Genomic DNA, 10,884 nt, shown 5'->3' with positions numbered 1-10,884 from the left:
TATTTTATGTCTGAATAATATTCCATTGTATATATGTACCATAACTTCTTTATCCAATAACTTCTTTACCCAATTGTCTATTGATAAGCATTTAGCTCCATATCTTGGCTACCGTAAATAGCACTGCAGTGAATATAGGGGTGCACAAAATGATAGCACCTCCCTTTCCAGATTGTTTTGAAGACCTGTGAAATATTTAAATGAACAAGTCAAAAACAGTGTCACATCAGCCTCTGCCTTTAGAGTGTCTAAATCAGACCAAATAGTCTCTATTTTACCAGGCATCTAGGTGTCCACCACATACTCTATCTATAAGCAGCAGGCTAATCATTAATTTCTACTTACCACCCAGACTACTGACATTGGGTTCTGAGTGATGAGCAATGGTTTCTAAGTCAAGATGCCACATGTAGAAAATTGTGTAATGTAATATCTTAAATTCTAATTACCCTAGCAACAAAATCCATGAATGAAACCAGAAATCCTTGGATGGCCTCTCTCCTAATTGAAGAACAACAAAGATAGATGTTTATTTAGTACAGGCTACTTGACTCTCAGAAGACATCCTTAAGAGCAAGTAAAATTAACTAACGTTACCTTAGATTTTAAGGTGTGACTCCTCTGAATTCAGTCAGCCACTTATAGCTCTTTTCTCATATTAAGAACTGTATTAATATTATTATTTTTGTCTACGGCCATGCCACCCTGAACAAGCCCAATCCCATCTGAGTTTGGAAGCTAAGCAGGGTCGGGCCTGGTTAGTACTTGGATGGGAGATCACCTAGAAAGACCAGGTGATGTAGGCATAAAACAAATAAAAAATAAGTGACTGTAAGCTGACAAGGTTCTTGCAATCTATGAGGTCAACCAAGGGTTGCCTCGCCTAAAAAAATAAATTAAAAAAAAAGAACTGTATTTTTCCTCAGAATCAAAGAGCTAGCTCCTAAGAGTAATGAAAGGGTAAATATTGGGGTACAATGGTTTCCATCAGCCAAAATATCAGTCTTCATGTCTACCCTTATGCCAAAACACTTAGAAGTAAAAAGTTAAATGGCGTAACTCAAATATTCTTAATCCTTTGTTTTCCCTTTTTCCAAGTGCAGTAATTCTTTAAGCGTGGTGAGGAAACACTTTGTTATCCTCAGGAATGTATGGGCACTTCATGACATTCTCCCTATTCTGACCACATACCTGTGTGAGAATAAATGATCTTCAAAACTTCAACTAAAACAACATGTCACAGCAGATTGAATGCAGAAGCAGATATGAGAATCCAGTTGTCTTCTAGTAAGCTGAAACTTAAAGAAACTGCAGAACTAAAATACTGCTACTTATTTTGCTAATATTTAGCTTTGAAAAGAGCTATTTTTCACATAAGCAAGTTATTTATATGTTTATTATTATTTATAAATAACATTTTTTATAAATTCCTGGTGTAACCTCTAATTTGATAATTTTTTTATCGTGTGTGTGTGTGTGTGTGTGTGTGTGTGTGTGTGTGTGTGTGTGTGTGTGTATAAACACATTACATAAGCACTTTGGGGGTACTCAATAATTAAATCTAAAGGGGTCCTGAATCCAAAAAGTTAGGGTTCCCAATTCAAACAATCCAATGCCTATAGTCCTTTTTAATATTTCTACTGACAAAGGCTCACACCTTATTTAGGTTATGATAATCATAATGGTAGCAACAACACATAGGCATATTGAAGTTGTGGTTTTCGAATGCTTTTATATGCATTGTCTCATTAAAACCCACTGTATTCTGTCAGATTGACATAGTTACAGTTTGTCATTATTTTGAAGAGGAAAGGAAAAAAATTTACACAAAATGTCTAAGTCACCCAAGACTGCCAACTGATTGGTGGCAGTGTTGAAATGAAAGCCAAGATCAATTGACCTTTAAATTATAAAACCTCCAATTAAGTCTTAAACTCAACCAAAAGCCAACCCACAAAATTATTCCCCATTCCACTTCCAAGGTTACGGTTAAGTTTACGTCAATAAAGACAAATCCCTAAGAGAAAATCTACTTGCACATTCTTAGTGCAAGGAATGTTTACTAAATTTAACTTTGGGTGGTGAACACACAATGCAATATACATATGACATATTATTGAATTGTACACTTGAAATCCATATAATTTCATTAACCAATGTCATCTCAATAAATTTAATTTAAAAAAAAATACGCTTCAAGAAAGACTGAAATAAGCTAAAATTTTACCAATGTCTCTTAATGGGCTTTGCTATACATTTTCTAGCAAATTTATTTATATCTGTGGAAAGTTTGCTAACCTCCTCCCTTGTTCCTCCATTTCGTATCTTGGTTCTAGGCAAAGCACATTGGTAACCACTGCATACTTCTATTGCTTAAGATGGATTTTAATCTTGATATTCATGACGAACTATTACTCAGTTTTCATATCCCATGGAAGACTAAAAATCCTCAGTAATAATTTATAGAGTGACCTCATTTTCCACCTCTAGGCGGTTTAAACCTAATTATATAAGTTAACTTCTAGAGAAGATAACTTTTCTATTTTTGAACAAATTTAATTTATTTTTGAACAAATTTAATTTATTTACCAATAATACGGTTTCCCCAAAGATCTATTATTCCTGGGAGGTAAAGGCATAATATGCTTTTGCTACTCCATAATATAATAGTAATTATAAATTGTCCACTTTGGGCATTATATTAAGTGAGCTTTTCTCAAAAAACTTTTAGATTTTAAATGTTAGTATTACTTATTTCATACATATATACATATACCAATATTCAAGGTTTTAAAACTATATTGATCACCACCATCTCATGGAATTGATGTTCCAGGGAATACATGCTTTGAGAGCTAATGAATTGCATACAGTCATTTTGAATTTTGGTCGAGATATTAAAGGTAGATTCTGATATTTTTCTTGTTATGCCATATGACAACTAGAACTTTCCAATATTAACATAAAATAATCACATGGAGACTTTTTAATTCAGAGAATAGTACTGCCCTACTGTGTTTTTGCTATTTGTTTTTGGTTTCATAACCATCTTCTGACTTTTTAAAGCTGTGTCTGGGTCCTCTCTAGTAACTTTTTTCTCTGTTCTTCATTGGATATTAAAACAACTAGATGGAAATCTTGATATTTAAAACAAACATACCAAAATAAGCAGAGATCAAACAACTGAGAGAAATAATTGAATTGATTAGAGTATATTTACACTGTTCTATTGACTCTGTACTGTTATCCTTATTTTCCCACGGAATGTCCAATCTAACAGCTAGTTCCTGGGTCTCTACTTCTAGAACGCTTCCTTAAACAGTTCACTTCTCTCCACTCCAATTCCACAAGGCTAGTAAATTCCACTGTCATCTCTGCCTATTGCAATAGTCTCCTTGTTTACAGTTGTACCCCTACAATAATTTTCCCACAGATTATCACTCACCACTTAAAACACTTTAATGGTTTATAAGACCCTTAATCTGATTTTAAATGGTACCTATTTAGGGTTTTTTTTCTCTTGTTTTTTTTCCTCTTTCCCATCATCCATTTTTCTAGCTACATTGGACTTTCTATTGCCCCAAGCTATTTTTTGCCATTGGATACATGTGCAGCTTCTCACCCTCCATGACATGAATTCTTCACTGACTGCATAGCTGGTTTATTGTGCCATTCAGATTTCAACCTAAATGTTACCTTTTACTAATCAACCAGTGTAAGGTGGCCACATAATTTGTTTGCATAGAATTTACATTATTATTTTTTATTGTTCATCTCTTCCCACTAAATTAAAAAGCTCAATAATTATATCTTGTTCTTTACTATCTAGTGTCTGATATACAGTAGAAAAGAAATTTGCAAAATTAAAGTTGACTAAATGAGTAACAAACCAAATAACTAAACTCAGCTAGCTTTAATATGAAGAAGAGAACTTCTTAACAAATTTTCTCTAATTCTTAGCATTTTTTAGCATTTAGGCTGATAAAAGATATCCCAACTTAGAGTTTTTAAGTTTCTGTTAGGACTGAGCTTTGCTTCAAAAGGAAAGAAAAAAAATTATTACGCTGTAATTTTAATTGTACTACAGTTCTGAACAATTATCATAAGAGCCTCAATGAATTGAGCAATACGAAATGCTTGTAGCTTATAGCCGCAGAAAGTGTTCCCTATATTCTTCAATATGGTAGAGGGGAAACCATCTTGTTATGAACAAAAACTATTTTTAAATGAATCATCATGTCTGGATTGCACTATAATAAAGTATTACTTTAAGAATAGCTTTGTCAAATTGAACATACTAGTGAACAATCTTTATATCACTATGTCAATGATACTGGTAGATACTAATATATAATTATTTGAGTCAAACATTTGAAACAAGTATCTTTTAAGAATTTTTCAATATTGCTATTTCATGTTGAGTACCAGATGTCAGAAGAGTTGAAAACATGTTTATTTTGGTCTCTTGGTCCTTCAAGATTTTTCTGACTCAATACCATCCTCGCCTTGCATGGATATGTATTTAGCCCCATTTAGTGAACAGGCTTTGAGGAACAGCAATCTGCATACTTCTCAAAGAAATGATTTGGCCACCTGCACTTTTGGAAAATTGCAAAAAAAAAATAAACTGTAGAAAGCTGTCTAAGGCAGAAAATGTCAATAAATAATATTTTAAAGATTTTTGTATCTTTGAGGAACATAGAGCTACATTAAGGTGCAAGTTCTTAAATTTAAAGAGAAATAGATATGAAGAAACTTGATGATTTACAAATCTGAAAAATGTTAGCGAAGTTTAATGTGAATGCTATTTCAGAAGAAATGGCACAATATGCTTTTCCAGTTCTCAAACAGCATGTTCAAATTTGTTTGGATTCTCAATATTTCCCCCTTTCCCTCTCCTCTCCTCTCCCCTCCCCTCCCTTCCCCTCCCCCAGCTCCTCCTCCTCGTCCTCTTCGTCCTCCTCGTCCCCCCCCACTCTCCCCCACCACCCCCAAACTTCCATCATATTCTATCTGTCTTTTCCTTTTTGGAGAGACGCAGGCATTCATGTGCTATTAAGGGCTCTAGAAATTCTTTTAAACAACTTAACTTTGTTCCATTCATGTTTGCTTCATCATGAGTCCTACTAATACCTTTATGCAGAACACAACCTGGGAAACTCTGATCTAGATGGTAAGACTTGGTTAATTGGAATGCTGTAGATATGAAGTAAGACTTGGTTAATTGGAATGCTGTAGATATGAAGCTATGCCTAAAATCAGAATTTACTTCTTCAAAACCATCAGATGAAATTGAACAAAGTTTACAGATTATTCAGAGCTAATCAGAAGTAACTTTCTGGACCCTACTCTAAAGTCTGTTATTTTGAGTTCCAGATTGTTATGAATTTACTAATGTCCCCAGAAACTCTAAAGCTTTCCAATCTGCGTTTCTTGCTTTACACCTGGAGAAACTGCGGTATTGATCTTAGGCAGAAAAAATATGTCGATTAAGCCTGGATTCAGTCTAGATTTATTCTGTTGTGTTAGAAACCCAAAGGACCTTCGCATTTACAATTTTTGTTGCTGTTAATTTTAATGAGTATTTCTAATTGGTCCGAAGCTTTCTGAACCACTTCTACTTCTATAAATATTAATGAAAAATATTTTAATATGCTTCTTATTTGACAAGTGCTTATGAAGATTTATCTTTCTAGCATTATATTTGGAGAAAGATTTTTAGTTTTCTCAATTTGCATCTATTCTATATAACTAAAGCTATTACCACTTTACCTCTTTAAATGTATGAAAATTTTTTCAAGTGATGATAATAATGCCCTTCAGTTTAATTAACTAATTACATTAAAGGATTTGTTATTGGTAAACTGCTATATTTCAAAAAATGCTAATATACTGATTAACTGTTCAATATAATTAGATATACTTGAAAAAATAGTCTCCAAGTCTTACCAATTTTAATGTGATTTTTCTTTTAAGAATTAACTTTGCCTATACTAGTTAACCCTGTTGACCTAATGTAGGAGTTTGAAGAACTGAGTATAAGAGAATAAGAATGATTATATTATAATACGATTTTGAACATACTCTAATTTTTATATGTAAATATATTACGATGTTCAAGTTATTTCCAAACTTCGTTACTTTATTATTACGGATAAATTACTTCAAAGAGACAACCACCTCATTTCAGTACAAAACAATGATATAACTCTGACTGAGATTATTTGGTTAGGACAGTGTTCCATAGTTTTTTACCTGAGTTAGGAAGAGAGAAAAATATCACTTTTATGGAGAGATTAAAAGTATTCGAGGTGATAAAGACAAGTGATCTGAGGGAGGGGATAATGCATTTACCATCATTTGCTTTAGGCACAGGCTTGTTATGATTTTTATTTGAACTCTACACATACCATACTTTTTTATCACTAGTTCTCAAAGTGCTGTCCTTGGACAACATAAAATAGAATCTTTTGGGAATACTTATGGTATAAACAAGTTACAAAGCTAAGCTCTAGATGTACTGAATGACTTAGAATGAACGTATTAAATTAATACCTTTATTGCTATTAATAAGTAAAGTTTGAGAGACAAGCTCCAATTATGGTAATCTAATCTAAGAAAATACTACATATTAGTGCTGAAATAGGGTGTTCACTCAAACAATAATACAACAAATTGATTGGGTAATGAAGATAAATAGATAACAATTCATAATTGTTTGCAAGAGTAGCCATTGTTGAAAACCACAACACACTCAAAATCATTCTGGTGATGTACTAATAACAACAAGTCCTCTAAAAAAGTTGCAAAAACCACAATTATCCATAAATACACATGTGCAGTAGCTTTACTTTGTTGCTAAACATTGTGGAATAGGGAGACTTCTTGCCCAAATACTAACAGAGCTATGAATAAGTTTACTAAATTAACAGTTTAGTTTAGCATCACAAATATTAGCACTCCTTAATCACTTATTTAGTAGGTATTAGTAAGTAGCTATTAGCCATATGTAAACCTAAAAGTCTATGATATTGCACTAATACTCCACACTAAGAGAGAAAGGAATTTATATTTTGTATCATTTCTTTGGCCATTAAACTTAGTACAAGCTTAGTACCATTTGTACAAGACTTCTGGTCATTAGCTTGATAAAATCATCCCAGTTCTTAAACTCTCAATTTTCTCATCTGCCCAGTGATAATATTAGTAGTTATATCTACCTTCCAAGATGTTTGTACAATAAAACCACTGCATAGTTATGAAAATAAAAATTGATGGGTAATTATAATGGTAAGAGATAAGCATACTTAATTTATTTAGTTGATTCAACAAATTTATTGACTTAATTTTATTGAAATTGGACTATCTTTATATTTATTTTTCACTCATTTGTCCATTCAACAAATATGTATTAGGGACCTCATAATATGCCAAGCATTCTGCTTGTTACAGAAAATGAGACCAAAGGTTTAATCCTTTGAACCCTTGGAAATACCAGTCTGGGGGAGATATAATGAAATACAAAAAAATCATAAAATTACAACCATGTTAAGCACTATAAAATACTGTCATATAGCTCTCTAAGCACATACTTCAGGCAGTAAAACCTGAGGTATGAAGAATAAATGAAGGTTATGCCAGGAAATGGAGGTGGTAATGTATGGGAATAGATAGAGCATCACTGAGCAAGTGACCATGATGTATTTCTGAAACATTCAGACTGAGTAAATTGTGACAATTTTTTTTCTGAGATTTGATTAAATAATAGAATTAATTACCTGTAAGCAAAGTGGAACATTTTGAAGAATAAAGTAATGTTTTGTTTTAACATCTCTATTTATTAACTTTTTCAGTGTCCAAGCTAAAAAGATAGTTGTACATTTAATATATGAAGAACACCATCAAGCTGAATAAGGTTAAGATGAACCATGTCATTAAAAAAAAATCAACTAATTAAGTCATCATAGAGAGTAGCAAATATTTTATGCTATTGTAGCAGTAGAAATTGATAGCTCAGGAAATAAAATACAAGAATTTCTGTAGCTACAGTGCAGAGTAAGTATTCAAAAACTTGTATGGTCACTGAGATGGACAATGTTTTCTTACTTTAATGTCACTCATTTGTTACAACACAACTATCTTTGTTTCATAAACTAGAAATTACTATAAATTTTACGCAATTTCTATTTGTAATTCTTTTTGCCCATCCAGCATCTGAAAACTTTTCTTTGGGAAATTTCCCCACCAAATAAAGCAAATCCTCACCTAAGAAGATGAAAAAGTCAGATACACATTTTCCTTACTTTTTTGTCCACTGAGGAGGCATGTGACTTAGGTTCCTCAAATCGGTGGGCTCCAGATACAGCCATGCCCTATGCCAGAGGGCAGGCTGTAGCTTTTAGCAGTTGATGATGCAACCAAGGCTTCCTTCAGTGGGCCAGTTCTTGAAATTGTCTATCCATTTGCCTACCCCTGGCCACATAAACCTCTTCTCTAGACCTCTCAGCGGTAAACTACATAACACTTTTCTAACACTTTTCTCTTTTTTTCTTTCCTCCTTTTCCTTCTGACCTTCTTTTCTTCCTTTCCTTCCATTACAAGTTTACTTGACATTCTTTCAGAGCCAATTCTACTGCCTGCTAAAAGTTCTGGATAAGCTACCCAAAATCAAATTGTTTTCTTCTCCCTTAAGATGTGGGCTACTTGACTTCTCCTCTAAACCACTGGGTCTTATTCTCTAATCATGAAGCCACAAGAATATGACTTCTCAACATTCTGTTACATAGTAATTAATTTTGTGGTCCTTTTAGATGTTATGTGTTCTTCTTTTTAAAAAAGAACTATTTCATTTACTTTTACAGCATTCTGTCATAATTTAATTGTAATGCTCTTCAATTTAATATATCTTTGACACATCTCTATAACTATTGCTATTATAATAGTTCAAGGAGAAATGTCTGAGACATCATAAATATTTTTACATATATAAACTTCATTTAGTGGTTATTACTGTAACCATCTTTCTAATGAACAATCAATAAATTATTAAGATAATTACAATAATGAAATATCCATAAAAGAGTAGATATCAATGATTAATAGCATATTTACTATTTTTCAATATGTAATTTAGGTCACATAAATCCAACTTGACTTCCTTTGAATTAAAATCTTTTTTTTTTTTTATCCTACTGAGAAGTCATGATTAAATTTAAAAATAATTATAAGGGCAAATTATGGTTTAAACCCTTAGTTGTTACATAAAATCATTTTAACATACTGCAACTCAAGGCACTGATTTAAGCAAGACTATACATCTTTTCCTAGCTCTGCATTCAGTAATGCCATGTGAATAGCTTGAAACTGGCCAGGGTGGGAAGATTTACACCACTCTACCCTTTCTTATTGGTGAGCTAGTGAAATAATTACCAGCACAAATGTGATTTAAAGTTCTATAGGAGATACCTCTCTCTTTTTTTGAGATGAATAAAGACAAAGCACTTATTTGGACCTAATAAATAAGTTACTTTAACTGTCCTTGGATATGATATGGTAGGTCATGGCAGGACAATAATCCAACATTAAAACTGGGAAAAAACAATTAAATTATACTATTTAAAGACATCACAGAGATGACCGTAACAAAAACTAGGTAAATAAAATTCCAGAGAGTAGAGAACCTTTCAGAGGTAAGATGACTTTCAGAACCATTTTTTCCCTGAAAACATTTGGTAATTTTAAGCTTGAATTCAAGACTGAATAGTATAAGCAATGAGCCATTACTGGGGGCAAGAAAAACCAAAGCCCTAGCTGCATGAATCTGGAGTAGCAATCTGGAAATTGGAGGGTAGCACAATATGGTGGAAAACTAGGGCAAAACTTCTAAAATGGGAAATCTCCCACAGTCACAAGTATTTAGGAAACGAATATCTTCTTGAATAGAGGCAAGTTTCAAGTATATATATAGTTGATCTCATTCTCAAGATACCAGATTTGAAGTTTCTTGGATTTGCAGCCTAGAAGATATGCTGAGAAGTTTAAAGAACAGAGCTCACTCTCCAAAATCTTTTAGGGCTCAAAGAACCCACCTCTTGGGTACTCTCTTGAAGGCTCTGAAGGCCACATTCTAGGATTAGGAACAGACCATAGGAAGACCTAGTCTTACTAAAGCTGCAAAATATCCTCAATTGCCTCAATCACTAGTTGGATTGATGTGTGAACTGTCCCCTTACCCTAACTTCCTAACAGAGAATAAAAGGAAACTCTCTAATGAAAGATAATATCTGCAGCTCAATGTTAATTTATACACAAATTCTAGCATATGTCCAAAAATTGCCATAAATATAAAAAGTAAAGAAATTTTGATTGCTACTCAAGTGAAAAAAAAAAATCAGACAATAAAAACAGGCCCATTAGATACTTAAAATATTGAAGATAGCAGAAAAGGATTTAAACTAATAAAAATATCATTTTAAAATTCTGCTTTAACTAGCATATTCACCAATAAAATTTTGAAAATTTTCCACTGAAGTCTGGGAGAAGGAACCCTGATATCATCACTAGAACTCATCATTGTAATTGCAAATATACCTAATGCAAAAAGTTAAGAAAAAAATGATTAAAATACATAAAAATTAGATATAAAAAAGTGAAATTTTTATTATTTGTAGAAACATGATAGTTTACATAGAAAATCCAAAAGAATCTATAAGCTGTCCAAATGAAGAGTGAATTTAGTATAATAATTACAAGTTCATTTTGAAAAATAAAATATAAAATAAAATTTAAAGTGCTATAATTTGCAATAGTATCAAAATATTGAATATCTGGTAACAAATTTACAAGATGTACAAGAAACTTGAAACTATTACTTTAAACTATTAT

General features: G+C 32.4%; 1 pseudogene; it reads left to right on the top strand.

Annotated features, from left to right (window-relative positions):
• Window positions 1-687: 687 nt before the first annotated feature.
• LOC112480723 lies at window positions 688-806 on the top strand (annotated as a pseudogene).
• The last annotated feature ends 10,078 nt before the right edge of the window (window positions 807-10,884 follow it).

The sequence above is a fragment of the Pteropus alecto genome, unplaced genomic scaffold (assembly GCF_000325575.1).
Source record: "Pteropus alecto unplaced genomic scaffold, ASM32557v1 scaffold20, whole genome shotgun sequence".
Lineage (NCBI taxonomy): Eukaryota > Metazoa > Chordata > Mammalia > Chiroptera > Pteropodidae > Pteropus > Pteropus alecto.
This window is presented reverse-complemented; position numbering and strand designations above follow the sequence as displayed.